We start from the raw sequence: 15005 nt of genomic DNA, 5'->3' as shown, positions 1-15005 counted from the left end.
CCAGCGGAGGACCTGGGAGTGCGGTGTGCGGCCTGGCCCGGGGCCTGTGTTGCTTGGGATTGTGGGCCGGGACCCTGTGGGTTGTCTGGGTGTGGGCATTGGGGTTGGGAGCCCAGCTGGCCCGTCCTGGGCCGCGGGTGGGCCAGCCCCACCACCCCTCGGCCCGGCCTGGCATGGCCGGGCTAGGCCCCGCTCGGCCCCGCTCGGCCCCGCTCGGCCCCGCTCGGCCCCACTCGCAGTGTCCCGTAGTGCGTGAGCCCCGGCCCGGGCATCACTGCTACCGGCGGGAGGGGTAGGGGCGGGCCGTGGGGGAGGAAGGCCGCGCGGGCGGGAGGAGGGGGCGCGCGTGCGCGCGCGCGGACCCACAGCTGCGCAGACGCGTGAACCGCCCAGAGCCTGTCGGACGCCCGCCGAAGCCGGTTGCTCCTGGACCAGCTCCGTGAGGAGGAGCGCGGCCTGGGGTCCGGGCCGCCGCGAGCCGTCGCCTCCGCTGCCTTCGCCGAGCATGTAAGGGGGCGCTGGTGCGGGCGCGCAGGTGCGGGGGGGGCCCGGCGGGTGAGGCCTGGTCTGTACCCTTGGGGAGGCGCACAGGGAGGGCTGCGGATTTGAGGCCCGGGCCGCCGCCCTGGCTCGTGCTGCCCCACCCACCCCAACCCGCCACGTTAGCAGTTGCTGAACCCCGCGCCTTCGTCGCCGCTTCTCCGCCACGTTTGGGAAAGCGGGTGCCGCCCCGGGAGGTGGGAGGGCGCTGGACGGCCCCGGGGTACCTCCGACCGAGCCCTGGGTCATGGCCTGCCCCCGGCAGGCGGGCGCGGTTCGGTGCGTTCACGGGGCCGCCGCGGTGGGATGGGTGCTTCCCCGTGTGCGCCCCTGGGTTCGATCCTTACGCCCGCGCGGCCTGTGCTGGGGTGGCCCGTGCTTCCCTTGCGTTGGCGGGGTGCACGTCTCGCGGCCAGCCTGCCCCTGCGAGGCGGAGTGGTGCTGTCAGGGTGCGGGGGCGGCGGCAGCGACGGCAGCGGGGAGAGGGGTCTGCCCCTGGGAGCCTGTCGATTTGCTCCCATCTCGGCCGCGTCCTGTCCTGGGGGCGGCCTCTGCCGCCCGCCGTCCCCCGGCCACAGGTTTCAGGTCTGTCTGCTGCTGGGAGGCAGGCATGGTGCAGTCAGTGGGCCGGGGCGGTGACCGTGACAGCGTGGAACGGGATCAAATCCGCGCGCTCTCAAGGGGTCAGCCCCAATCCCACCATCGCCACTGCAAACCCCACTGGCCACTGCCTGCCCGCCTCCCAGGAGGAGGCGGACAGGGGGCAGTGCGGTCCATGAAGCTGGAGCAGAAGAGGCCTCCCCGAGGCCAGGCCGTGGGGGTGATGGGAGCAACTTGATTGTCTCTAGCCGGGCGGCCCCTAGCCCCCACCGCTGCCTCTGCCTGCTGTCCATCCCCAGAATCCCCTCGCAGTCCGGTGTGCAGAGGGCCTCCGCCTTTGGGGTCCGCTCCACCGTCCGGGCCATCAAACCACCCAAGGCCCACTGGTGAGCAGTGTGCAGCCCAGGACCACCCTGAGCTGCTGGCTCAGGTAAGGCCCTGGGTAGGCAGGGCGCCCTGCTGCGAATTGGAGCTGCCTCTACCCACCCGCACCCCCCGCCGTGCTGCTCGCGGGAGCCTTAGGCCGAGGACACAAGGCTGTGTGCCCGCACACTGCGCGAGATCCCCATCTGGCGGCTGTCGCCATGGTGACCCAGGCCCAGGCCATCCTGCCCCTGGCAGGGTGAGGGGGCTCATCCCCGGGTAGGGGGTGCAGTGGGAGTTAGGGGGGAATCCGGCGCTGACGGGGGCGGGCAGGCTGAGGGATGAGAGGCCGCTGGGAGTGGAAGTGACCCAGCTGGGGGGTGAGGTGGCCGTCCCCGGGGGAGGGGCGCGTAGAGTTGCGGGGACCCGCCTGATGGAGTAGGGTTGTAATGGGGCAGAGTGTGGGGGGGGTGGGGACCTCAGTGTGAGGAGAAGGAGCCCCGTCTCGGCGATCCGGTGAAAGAATCATGTCTGGGCGAGGTGGTGTGCCCGGGGGCCGTGACGGGGGTGAGGGGGTTGTGTGGCGTCCAGCGGAGGACCTGGGAGTGCGGTGTGCGGCCTGGCCCGGGGCCTGTGTTGCTTGGGATTGTGGGCCGGGACCCTGTGGGTTGTCTGGGTGTGGGCATTGGGGTTGGGAGCCCAGCTGGCCCGTCCTGGGCCGCGGGTGGGCCAGCCCCACCACCCCTCGGCCCGGCCTGGCATGCCCAGTCTAGGCCCCGCTCGGTCCCGCTCGCATTGTCCCATAGTGCGTGAGCCCCGTCCCGTGCATAAGTGCTTCTTGCGTTAAGGGTATTTGCGCCCATGCTTAGGCCCTCGCGCGGTACGTGTGTGCTCTTGGTAGTTGTGGAAGCTGATCGTAGTCGTGTACTGCTCTACTTGCTCCCTTAGAATGAACGTGGCCTGTGTTGTGTGCCACTGCGTGATTTTGACTCTGCTGCTTTCCCCTTGCATGTAATGTGCGCCCATGTGTGCGATTTGGTCGTGTAACCGTCGTGTGAATCCTATTCTTCGCCATTGTGGAGGCTCACACGTTTTTGTGCGTGTATGAGGCCCTGTCCTCTGTGCCCATTAGTTCCCTGATGTTTGTGCGAGCCGATGCCTTGTTTCGTGTTCCCCCCCCTCCCCGCTATTTAGTATTCCCTGCGCCTCGCGTCTGCGCTGCCATTTGTATTCGTGTTTGGGAAACCAGGGCTCCCCCAAGAGGTGGGAGGACGCTGAATGTCCTTGTACACTTCCCACAGTCCCTGAAGTCGTGGCCTGCTCCTGTGAGCGTGTGCGATGTGTTCGCGGTGTCGTGTCGTGGCTGGCTGCCCCGTGCAACCCCTGGATTTGTTTATTCCCCCGCCGCTTGGTTGGCCTTCCCCATGTTCGCGTGGTGCACGTCTCCCTTTCTGCCTTCTCCTGTGAGGCGGACGCAGTGCTACTAGGGTGCGTCGATGGCGGCATTATCGGCGCCAGCGTGGAGAAGGTAGTGCTCCTGGGATAGTGTGATTTGGTCCCATCTCCTCCACTCCCTGTCCGGGGGCGGGCTTTGCTGCCCCACGTTCGCAGACGAAGTTTACAGGTCAGTCTGCTTCTGGGAGGCGTTCTTGGTGCGTTATTGTGTGTAGGGTGGGCGACGGCAGCGACAGCGTGTAATGGAAGCAAATCCTCGCGCTTGCACGTCAGCCCCAATTCCACCGAGCCCCCCCCACCATAGCAGGGCGCCCGCCTTCCAGTAGCAGGCTGACTTATAACCGGAGTGTCGCTTACCTGGGGCAGCAGAGGTGGAGGCCCGTACAGGCCGCGGGGAAGTTTGTAGCAAGTCTGCAAGCTTCGCATAGGCAGAACCCTAATCCTCCGCTGCCACTGCTGCCTCTGACCCCACCGCTCCCACTTCCCGTGAGCAGGCTGACCTAGGGACGTTCCTGGGGCATCAGAGGCCGTCAGGCCATGCCGTCGGGGAGATGGGGGCAAATCAACCAGTTCGCCAGGGGCAGTGCTCCTCTCCCCGCCACTGCCCCAGGTTCGCAAGGCACTTTGTTTCCAGGTCACGGGGCTGCTGGTAGGCAGGCCCGTTGTGGTCAGGGGGCAGCGTTGGGGGGGTGCTGCCTTCCCCAGCATGTGAACTTGCTTCCATCTCCCCTGGGGCCTATCCTGGGGCGGCCTGTGCTGTCCCAGGTTCGCAGGACGCAGGTTTCTGGTCTTTCTACTCCTGGGAGGCGTGCGGGTTGTGATGAAGGGGGGGCGAGGTGCGGGGGCCAACCTGACCGCTACCAGCTGACTCTCTCACCAGCCTCCATTAAGCAAACGGGTAAATGAGTGTCCCGTCATGGCGGGGGCGCGTTGTGCAGCAAAGGCTGTCTGCAAGCCAGGTGTGGGAGAGACGGGAGCCTGGGGCAAATCCTCTGGCTCCTCCAAGGCAGCCCCCCATCCCCCTGCCATTAGCTCTGTATTCTTGCTTGATTTAAAAATTTTGTCAATCTGGTGTATGTGTAATGATACGGTATTTCATTATGTCGGTATTTCATTATGTTTTAAATTAACATATCCTTAATTACTAATAGGATGGGTAGCCTTGTTATATTTATTGGCCATTTAAATTTCCTTACTGTGATGTGCTTGTTCAAGTCCTCTGCCCATTTTCTGGTGGAATGTCTTGTCCTCATTGATCTGTAGGAGTTCTTTAGGTGCCTGTATGTTAAATGTTTTTGTCAGTGATACCTGTTACAGATACCTTCTCTGTGGCTTTTTTTCTATGGTTCTTTTTAATAAAAGCCTTTTTCTTCTCAAGTAATAATTTTTTTGTTTCCATATCAAAGGAGAAACCCTCCTACATTGTTATCTAGAACTTTTATCTTTAAATCTTAGATCCATCGGAAAGCAGTTTTTGTATATAGTTTGAGGTGGAGGTCCATTTAATTTTTAAAAATATGGATAACTGGTTCTCCCAGCAGCATTTGTTTTGAAAGGTTGCGTTTCCCTGTTGCTCAGCAGTGCTACCTTCTAAGTGTCAAGGGTCTAAATGTTTGGTCTGTTTTTCTGGGCCCTCTTCTTGTTTGACCTTCATTTCTACATCAGTACCACACTATCTTAAATATTGTTGCTTTAGAATAAGTCTTTGTGAATGTTGCAGGTGGACTGCATGCTATGGCTTTAACTGTTGATGGAAAAGTATTTTCTTGGGGTGAAGGTGATGATGGCAAACTTGGACCCTTCATAAAAATATAAGAATATTTTCTTCATTATGTGCTAATAAGTAACTTACTGATAATAAGAATCAAAGCCTTTTTTGAAAGTTATTTTGTGGAAAATTGAATAGAAGTTACTTGTGAAAATGGAACTGGAAAATATATCAAAAAAACTCCATGAATGTGATTTGGCCTCACATGTTCTGTTTTAAGGTTTGATCAACTAATCTATAGCTGTTGTTTTGACTAAATGTGGATCCATGTAGATGTCCGTTTTTTGTTTTTTTCCAAAAGGCTGAATTGATTATAGGGAATATTACTTGATTTTGCTCTAGGAACTGTGACAAGCCTCGGTTGATAGAGGCCTTGAAAACCAAGAGAATCTGGGATATTGCCTGCGGGAGCTTGCACAGCGCAGCCCTGATGTCCAGTGGCGAACTGTACACCGGGGGCCTTGGAGAGTACGGCCGCTTGGGACATGGGGATAATAGAACACAGCTGAAGCCCAAAATGGTGATTATACACATTTCTGTTTGCAGCAAGCTTCCCATCTGATTTCCAAAGGAGAGAAGCTCCGAGTCTCAGACTGGTCATGACCTGTGCAGTATTGGCTCTCAGTCTGTGGCAAAAAATTCCCTTGCTGTCTCAGTGCCTGTGCTTGACTCTGTTTTTGTTTGTAATTGATTAGGTGAAAGTCCTTGGTCACAGAGTGATCCAGGTGGCATGTGGAAGCACAGATGCCCAGACCCTGGCTCTGACCGATGAAGGCAAGTCCTGTCCTGACCCCACTTTGCTGGGGGGTTGGGGGCCCCATCATGAGACACGGGCCTAAGGTATGTATTTTTAAACCTAGGTTTGGTATTTTCCTGGGGTGACGGTGACTCTGGCAAATTGGGCCGGGGAGGCAGTGAAGGCTGTAGCATCTCCTAGAACATTGAGAGGCTGAACGGGCAGGGGGTATGTCAGATTGAGCCTGGAGCGCAGTTCTACCTGGCCCTCACCAAGTTGGGAGTGGTGTGGACGTGGTACGTAAAATGCCTGTCTCCTGCCGGCATGTCTGTGTGGGGGCCTCCAGGTAGGGGGAACCTTCATGTTCTTACCCATCTAGGCATTTCTGTCCTATTATTTATGTTGAGTTGGGATTTGTGGCAATGTTATCAGAAAAAATTTCCCATTATAACTGGGTCATTTATGAAGAACCCTGGAGAACTGTAGCTTGTCTTTCTTGTTTAGGTGAGGTGTGTGTAAAGTGTTTCTCCCTTAGTTGCCATGCAAGAAACCTAGTGGTCAAATGGGTGGGAAACAGATTTCTGATTGATCTCTAGAAGAGTTCAGGTGTATTTCGAGTGAAGGGTTATTTTATTAAATCAGAAAGGAGTGGACTTTCCAGCTGACCACGGACAGTGTAATGGCCTTATCTTGAGTGTCGTGAACCAGAAGCAGGTTGAGAAAAAGAATTAGAGCAGAGAGGTGTTTTAAGAGCCGTTTGAGGCTGGACATCATGTTTTCTGTTTATTTGAAACCTGCATCAGGATCTTCAATATTGTAAAACAGGCATTCAGGATCTTGCTAGCAGAATTAATGAACTAATTTCAATGAATGGTATCCTATTTTGTACCATGATTTCAAAGACCTTGGGTATTGTGTGTGACGTCAGTGAGCTGCTCCAGCGGCTCCAGCAGTGAGTGTCTTCTGGTGGGCCATCGCCAGACCGCAGCCATCTATTAAAATCTGTTAACCTCCTTGAGGGGGAAGAGGGATTACTTCAGGCTGGGCCATGGCTCTGACATGCACGTGAGGAAGGCGCAGGTGGTGGAAGGGCTGAGTCGAAAGAAGCTCATTCACGTGGCTGTCAGGGCCCTGCACTGCCTGGTGGTCAGTGATGCAGGTAAGTGAGGTCATGACAAATCTTTGTTGTTTCAAAAGTGCAGCTTGTGAGGAAAGAGGGTGAGTCCTGGTCCTTGAAGAACCAGGATGGCGGGCTTGGTCCACTGTGTTCCTGTGTATACCTGCCCAGGAGCCAGTGTGAGTAGAGGCATCTGGGAAAGAGGTGCTGACTGACACAGGTCCCACTCAAATGTCTGATGGGGAGATACTTCATGTTAGAAGTAAAGTTATCCTTGACAGGTGTTACTCATTATTCTGCCATGAGAGGCCATGGGCTGACAGGCTTACAGGTGATAAACTCTTAAAATAATTCATTTCTGACAAAAAATCAGCCCACTGTGCTTCAATCAAAATGAATTAAAAATGAATTATACTTTCTAATTCTGTAAAGCCAAGAAGTACATACTTGAAAAGTGAGCATATTATTTTTGATCATTTTTCTTTGCAAAATAAAGGAAAAAATAAGTTACTGCATTTAGTTGAAGAGGAAAACCTCTGCTTCCTGTAGCAGAACGAAATAGATGAATGAGTTCAGTGGGTTGATATTAAGTAAATACTCATCTGTAGTCATTGGCAAGAATTTTGAAATAAATTTAAAGAAAATCTTCTGAAATGTTGAAAAATTTTGTCCCCCCAACCTTTAACAGGTATATGCTTGGTGTGACAGTGACCATGGCCAACAGGGCAGTGGTACGACCACAGTTACTAGAAAGCCCACACTCAAGTCTTAGAAGGCCAGATCACACGAGTGGCTTGTGGGTCTTCGCATAGTGTGGCGTGGATGATGGTAGATGTGGCAACACCCTCTGTCCACGATCCCATCCTCTTCCAGACTGCAAGGGACCCCTTAGGTGCTTCCTTTTTAGGTAACACAGATCTGTGTTTTATATGAGACCCTCCCGTACACTGCACCGGTGTCACAGATAGAACATTTAACAGCACTTCCAAGTTAGAGGCTTTAGTGCTGTGTGAGCTGCAGGGTGAACCAAAGCCACAGACTCATCATGGTGCACTGTACTGGGATTCCTGCTGGGGTGAAAACTCGAGAAGGAGCTAGAATGCGGGTTCTTGTGTTATGATCAGGCCGGCTCTGGCCATACTGTGCACCTTTGCCAACTGCTTAGTGTAGGCACCGTGCTGGGCTTCTTCGTGTTTTCAGCAGGTCTATTCAGGTATAATCAACACACAATGAGCTGCACATATTGAAAGTGTCATTGCCATCAGTTGTGACACGTGTGCACCTGTGAGAACAACACCATGGTCAGGATAATGAACAAACGTACAGACCACGTTGAGCTTCCTTGTGCGGCTTCACGGCCCATCCCTGCCTCCCACAACCACTGACTTGCAGTCACTATAGATCAACTGGCCTTTTTAGAGTTTTACATAAATGGAATTATACAGTGTGTACTTTTTTCTGAATCTCACTTTTTTCACTCACCGTAATTATTTTGAGATTCATTCACATTGCATCAAAATTTCTTTCTTTTCAATTGTTGAATATTTTATTTATGGGTGTGCTGCAATCTGTTCCTTCATTTGCCAGTTGATGGACTCTTGGGTTGTTTCCAATTTGGGGCTGTACAAACAAAATTGCTGGGAACGTTTGTGCACAGGTCTTAACGTGGACATGCACTTGCACTCCTCTAGGGTAAGGGCCTGGAGAGGAATGACTGGATCACATGGTAGGTGCGTGTTTATCTTCTTAAGAGACCTACAAACTGCTTTGCAAAGGGCTTGTTCCAAAGCTTCTCCATATTTCTGTCTGTACGTGGTATGGCCAGTCTTTAACTTTAGCCTTTCTTACAGCTGTGTAGCGTATCTCATTGTGGTTTTACTTTGCATTTCCCTAAAGGCTAATGAAGTTGAGCGTCTTGCTTATTTACCATCCAGATAAGTAACGTTTTTTGTTGAAGTGTCTGTTCATATCTTTTGCTTGTATTTAAACCTAGGTTGTGTGTTTTATTACTGAGTTTTGAACATTCTTCATGTATTCTGGGTACAAGTCTTTGATCAGATACATGGTTTGCACGTATTTTCTCCCAGTGTGGCTTGTCTTTTCATTCTCTGAGGTGAATTTTAAAGAGCAGAAAATTTTAATTTTGATAAAAGTCCAGTTGATCCATTTTTATCTTTTATGGATCATACTTTGGGTGTTGCGTCTAAACAACCTTTGCCTAACTCAAGATCATAAAGATTCTTTTCCTGTGCTTTCCTGTGAAATTTCTAGTTTTTGACATTTAGGCATATGCTTGAACTTGAGTTACATTTCATTCATGGTGTGAAGTATGGGTTGAATTTTATTTATTTTTGGTGTAGGGATACTCGGTGGTTTCAGTTGCATTTGTTGACCAAAACTGTTGCTTCTCTATTGAAATAATGTGCACTTTTGTCAAAAATCAGTTTTCGTGTATGTGTGGATCTGTTTCATGGATTTATATTGTGTTTTGTTGCCAATACCACAGGGTCTTGATTACTGCAGCTTTATAAAAGGCTGAATTCAGGCGTTGCTGATTCTTTAGCTTTGTTCTTTTTAAAATATGTTTTGGGTATTCTAGGCCCTTAGTATTTTCCATGTAACTTTTAGAATCAGCTTGTCAATTTTTATAAAGTAGCCTACTTGGGATTTTGATTGCATTGACTATAGATCAGTTTGGGACAGCTTCACAGTAATGAATCTTGCAACCCATGAATGTAGTACTTCTTCCCGTTTGTCAAAACCTTTACTATTTCTCAGCAGTGATTTGCGGTGTCAGTGTACAGGTCTTGCATATCTTTTGTTATATTTATTTCTAAGTATTTCATATTGTTTATCCTGTTATAAATGATATTTTAAAAATTAGTTTTATTCTTTGCTATTATCTAGAAATACTCAAGTTGCTCCTTGCTAGTGTGTAGAAATAGAATTGCTATTTTTAAGGACAGTTAGATTATTTCTAGTTTTTGGCTATTACAGATAAAACCTGCTACGGATATTCATGTGCAGCATTTTGAGTCAGTCTTCCATATGTTGAATAAACTCCACTTTGTTTTGGTGCTTTTTGTTTTTGTCTATTGTTTATCTGTTTTCAGTTTATTGGTTTATATTCTCATCTTTATCCTTGCTTTATGTTTATTTTGTATTTTTCTAGTTTTTTGAGGCGAGAGTTTAGATTATTGATTTGAGACCTTTTTTCTAATGGAAACTTTCAGTACCATGAATTTCCTTCTCACTACTGCTTTAGCTACATGTCTCCAATTTTGGTATGTTGTATTTTTTCATTCAGTTTTATGTATTTTTAAAATTTCTTTTCAGACTTGAATTTTGACCTATGAGTTACTGTCTTGTACCTTATATTCAGTTTGCTAAAAAAAAAAAGTAGTTTAAGAACTCTTACCTCTCTGTTCATGATAGATATTAGTTTCTAATTTTCTATTAATATACTCTGACTGGCTGGATAAAGTGATAAATGTTCCCTTTTAAGTTTTCCTTTTTAATTTGTGTAGAATTGGTGTTATTTCTGTGGAATTCACCAGTGAAGCCATCTGGGCCTAGAGTTTTCTTTGTGTGGTTTTTTTTTTTTAACCACAAATTTAATTCCTTTAAATAGCTTCAGAGTTGTTTGTTTCTTTTCTAGTTAGGTTTATCTCTTTGATGGAAGTTGAAGTTACTGACATCAGGTTGGCCTCAACATTTGCTTGGTTTTCTTTTAACATTTGTTGACTGCAGTGATGTCAGTGCTTATTCCATGTGTTGATAATTGTGTCTTCTCTTTCCAGTTAGTCCAGAGGTTGATCAATTTTATTAAGTTTTTTCAAAGAGCAAGCTTATGGTTTCCTTGATTTTCTCCATTGTGTTTCTGTTTTATATTTCACTGATCTTTGCTCTAATCTTTGCTAATTGTTTTTTTCTAAGAAGGTTAGGTCATTGGCTTAAGATCTTCCTACTTTCCTGAGTAGACATTTACTTTTCTTGATTAATTGACTGCTGTCATTATGGCAGATTATCCTCTTTATCCCTTTGCTTTTGAAATGTTTTGCTTTAAACTCAGATTTGTCTGATATTAATATAGATAATATGATACGTTTCTTTTGATCAATGCCATATAGTATTTAAACCACGGTATTCCATATACCATGATGAGCTATGGTACATCTTTTCCATTCTTTTATTTTTAGCCTCTTTGTCTCTTTACAGTAAAAGAAGCTTCCTTGTAGGCAACATATAGGTGGATTTTGCTTTTTAATTTTTTTCTCGGATAGTCTCTAATTGGGGTATTTATTCCACTTACATTTAATATGATTGTTGATGTATTTGTTTTCTCAGTATCCTACTATTTGTTTTTTATTAGTTTTAGGTGTTCATTGTGCTCTTCTTTCTCTTTTTCTGCCTTTCTTTGAATTAATTGTTCTTTATAATTTCATTTTTCTTTGTTTTCTTTGATCTCTACCTTAGTATATTATTTTAGTGATTGTTTTAGGATGTATATTATGCACATTTCATTTATCATAGTCTACCTGCAGGTGATACTATGCGATTTCGTGTATAGTAAATGAATCATACACTAGTGTATTTCTATTTTTTCCCACCCCCTTTCTGCTGTTGTTGTTACACATTTGTATGTATGTTGCAAGGTTGATCTTATTTTTTATTAAATTTTTACACATTAGATTTTCTCTTTAAATAAAGTAAATAACAAGAAAAGAATGTCTCTGTATTTGCTCATGTAGTTAACCTTTTCCAGTGCTCTTCATTCCTCTGTGGAGACCCTGCTTCCGTCTGGCATCATTTTCCTTCTCATTGAAGGACTTCCCTTGTTATATCTTGTAGTTCAGATCTGGGGTTTATTCTTTCAGCTTTTTATGTCTGAACTAATCATTATTTTGATCTATGTTCACAGTATATTTTAGCTGAGTATAAAATTTGGGGTTGACATTGTTTTCATTGAGAATCCTTTGCTCTTCTGTACCTAACACATCTTTTATCTCAGACTACTTTTAGGATTTTCCTTTGATTTTCCTGGTTTTTGTCTTCATCGTTTGTGTGCTTGTATGTAGTTCATTATACTTCTTGGATCTCTGGGTTTCTAATTTTCATCAAATTTGAAAATTTTTCGGTCATTGTTTCTTCAAAATTTTTTTTCTGTACCTTTCTCTTTCCTGTCTTTTGGGAGGTCTAGTTTCGTGTATGTTAGGTCTCTTGAAGTTATCCCACAGATAACTGACGCTTTGTTCATTTTTTAACGTTTTTTTCTATATTTCATTTTGGATAGTTTCTATTGCCATGTCTTCAAATAAACTAGTCTTCATTTTCTAATATGCTGTTAATGTTACCAAACTATTTTGGTCTCAAAGGTTGTAGCTTCCTCTCTAGAATTTTTTTTAAAGAGGTAAAACTTGCTCACTTATTAGCTGTTTGTTTTTTATTGAAGTATAGTCAAAAATTATTGTTTTTAAAATACGTTGTATTTTTTTATTTTAACTTTTTTCCACAGAGGTACTGGAAATTGAACCCGGGGCCTTGTGAATGCTAAGCTTGTACTCTCCCACTAAGTTATACCCATCCCCCCATCCTTCACTAGCAGTTTGTTTTGGGTGTTGTTCTTCCATGTCTCTGGTTCTCTTCTTGAACATATGTAATACAGATATAATAGGTGTCTTAATTTGTCTGCTGTGTGTAACTTCTGTGTCAGTTCTGCATTGTTCAGATCTATTGATTTTCCTTATTTCTGAATCACAGATATTTTCCTGCCTTTCTGCCCACCTGGTAACTTGTAGTCAGATGCTGTACATTATAAATTTTACTCTGAATGTTTCTGAAGATTTTTGTATGTCTATAAACTTTCTTGAGCTTACATATAATTTACTCTGAAGTACTTTGATCCCTTTGGATCTTGGTTTTGGATTTGTTAAGTGGATTCAGACCTGATGTTAGTCTGGGGCTAGTTGTTCCACACCACTGGGTGTTCTACTTAGTGCCTGGTGAACGGTGAGGTCTTCCCACCTGGCTGATGGGAGCAGGCACCATGCCGGGCCCTCTATGCCCTCCTAGCTGGCGTGCCCCAGCACAGTCCTTTCCTGCAGTTGGTTCTTTGGCTTTGGGCAGTGCCCTCTCATGTAGGCGCCCATCTGCTTCTGCTGCACCCTCAGCTGGGTTGGGGGGGCACCTGCACGTCTCCAGGGGACTCTCTGGGCAGCTCTCTCCTCTTGAGTCCAGTCCTGTGAGCTTGGACCACATTGGACTCCCTGGCTCTGAGCTCCGCCTCCTGTGCCCACAGAGACCACTGGGCTCCACCTGGTTCCCTCTGCTGAGGTCTGGGAACCCTCGGGGCAGTGAGCTGGAACACATGTCCACTAGGACTGTGTAGTGTGAAATCTGGTCTTTTCACTGTTGTTCTGGATTCCTTTTTGTGGCATTTCAATGACAGGTAAATTCACAGATAGTTGTTGTAGTAGTGTTTTCACAGCTTACGTCTGTACAGCTGAATTGCTGTAAGTGCATTCTGTAGAAGGATTTGCATCGTTTTGCAGTTACAGTGAACCTTTGCTGAAAGTAGCTTCTTTAGAGAAGTATAATTTTTTTTAACTCTGAAATATAATAATGAACCTAATACTTAATCTGTGAAACAGGAAAATGCATAGTGCGATGTTTTTTACAGATTATAGGAGGTCAAGTTACAGAAATAGAACAAACTGTAATCTTAAAAATTGAACCCAAACTTTATTTTTCTTTTTCAGGTGTGCCATAAGATGCTGATTCTTCTGCTGCCGGTGATAAAGTCAGTGGTGCAGATAATCTAAACGAAATTTGCCCTTCTCTTGCCACCATTCTCCTGTCATTAGGTGGAAATCTGGCCAAACAGCAGGCCTTGTCTCCTATACTTACGGCCCTGCAAATCATGTATGCCAGGTGGGCTTGTTTGCTGACTTTCGAAATCCAACAATGATGTGAGTCTAGGAGAATGTTAGGTTACCGTCTCTAAATATTGTGAGTTTTAGTTCAGATACCCTATGGTGAATGAATGTACCTTTGTGCTTTCTTGAATGAAGTTAAAATATGAATTAGAAAATCAAGTTAAAGAACATTTTCATTATTCTTTATGGCCAATAACCTCTAAACATATTTGGGGGTGTGGTGAGAGGAAGAATTAGTTGGTACTGATACAGAGTAAGGTTTCAGGCCCTTGTCCTCCCCTTCAGTCTTGATAAGGCAGAGTTTTGCCAGTGTTACCTTTTCCGTCCTTCTGCTCCTGTTTTCTCACAGCCTGAGGAAGTGGCCTACCTGTCCGTGCATCCTGGTTATAGGCCTGATGAATAGAAAGAAATACTCACACAGGAACTTAGTAGTTGAAGGACGCTTCTCTTTGTCCTGGCTGCTTCGTGTGAGGCACCCTTGGTATTCGGCTTTCATTAAACGCAAAATTACTTTCAACCTCCACCAGCCGAGGGAGATTTCACAGGGACAGTCAGAGGCTTTTTCTGCTTAGATTTTTATGTTGGCAGTTTTTCTCCTGTCTTCACTGTGGTGATTCAATAAATAAGCTCAGGACTGAATATTTAACTTTTAGCCAGGGGATACATAGTAATAACATTCATCTTTTTCTCTAAAACTCTTTTATACTTATCCTATAAGTCTTATGAGTGCTCTGGTGAGTGCTTGTCCTACCCCGACCCTGCTGCCCCCCGGTGGTGAAGGTCAGCTTGCCCAGGCCTGGCTGTCTCTCCTGACAGAGATGCCGTGGTCAGGGCCCTGATGCCCACCAGCATGGTCACCCCAGTGGAGTGTCCCTTGTTCTCTTCCTCGGCACCCTCTTCCTGCGTGTCTGCTGTTGCCAGTCCTGTGAATGGAGAGGAATATGTGCTGGCTGTTGATACTGAAGACAGGCTGGATCCAAATCCATGGCAAGAAAAGAGAGGAGAGGTAAAAGCACACGGGAGAGCGATGACGCAGCCTTAGATCAGGAAGGAGGAGGCAGCTGCTTCACGTTTAGTGATGTGTGCGTCACTCTCTCCCTTAACGCAGTGTTTGTGCTGCTGCTGTGATTTTTGGCTTGAATGAGAAAATATTCCATTTTAACAGGAGGCTTTTTTAGTGTTTCAGTGGAAAGAGATTATTCTTTTAAAAAGTTGCTAAATGCAAGTCCACAGTCCTTTCTTTAAAATTTATTTTTTGGGTGGATTAGGTAATTAGGTTAATTTGTCTATTTTTAGAGGAATTACTGGGGATTGAAGCCAGGACCTTGTGCATGCTAAGCATGCGCTCTGCCAGTTGAGCTATACCCTCCCCTCAAGTCCACAGTCCTTTATTTGCAGCTCTGAATCCTGAAAGCTTTGAAAGCTAAAGGTTTTTATAACTTACTTTGGAGGAAGAGATGTGAGCTCATTTTAGTCCTCTTCATGTGGACT

General features: G+C 46.9%; 1 protein-coding gene across 5 annotated transcripts in view; it reads left to right on the top strand.

Moving 5' to 3' along the window:
• Positions 1-371: 371 nt before the first annotated feature.
• Positions 372-15005, top strand: part of LOC106730781 (adhesion G protein-coupled receptor B1-like) — a 40072-nt gene continuing 25438 nt past the window's right edge. For 2 of the 5 annotated variants that reach the window (XM_032471112.1, XM_032471108.1), the window contains exons 1-3: positions 372-507; positions 5422-5566; positions 13338-13509. The gene's annotated coding sequence lies outside the window, so the exon portion shown is untranslated. Of the gene's footprint in view, positions 508-5068; positions 5247-5421; positions 5567-13337; positions 13510-14435; positions 14521-15005 lie in introns of all 5 variants that reach the window. The other 3 variants (XM_032471110.1, XM_032471111.1, XM_032471113.1) reach the window with 3 other exon arrangements.

Source organism: Camelus ferus, chromosome 31, assembly GCF_009834535.1.
Source record: "Camelus ferus isolate YT-003-E chromosome 31, BCGSAC_Cfer_1.0, whole genome shotgun sequence".
NCBI lineage: Eukaryota > Metazoa > Chordata > Mammalia > Artiodactyla > Camelidae > Camelus > Camelus ferus.
Note: the sequence above shows the minus strand (reverse complement) of the source record. Positions and strands in the feature narration are given on the sequence as shown.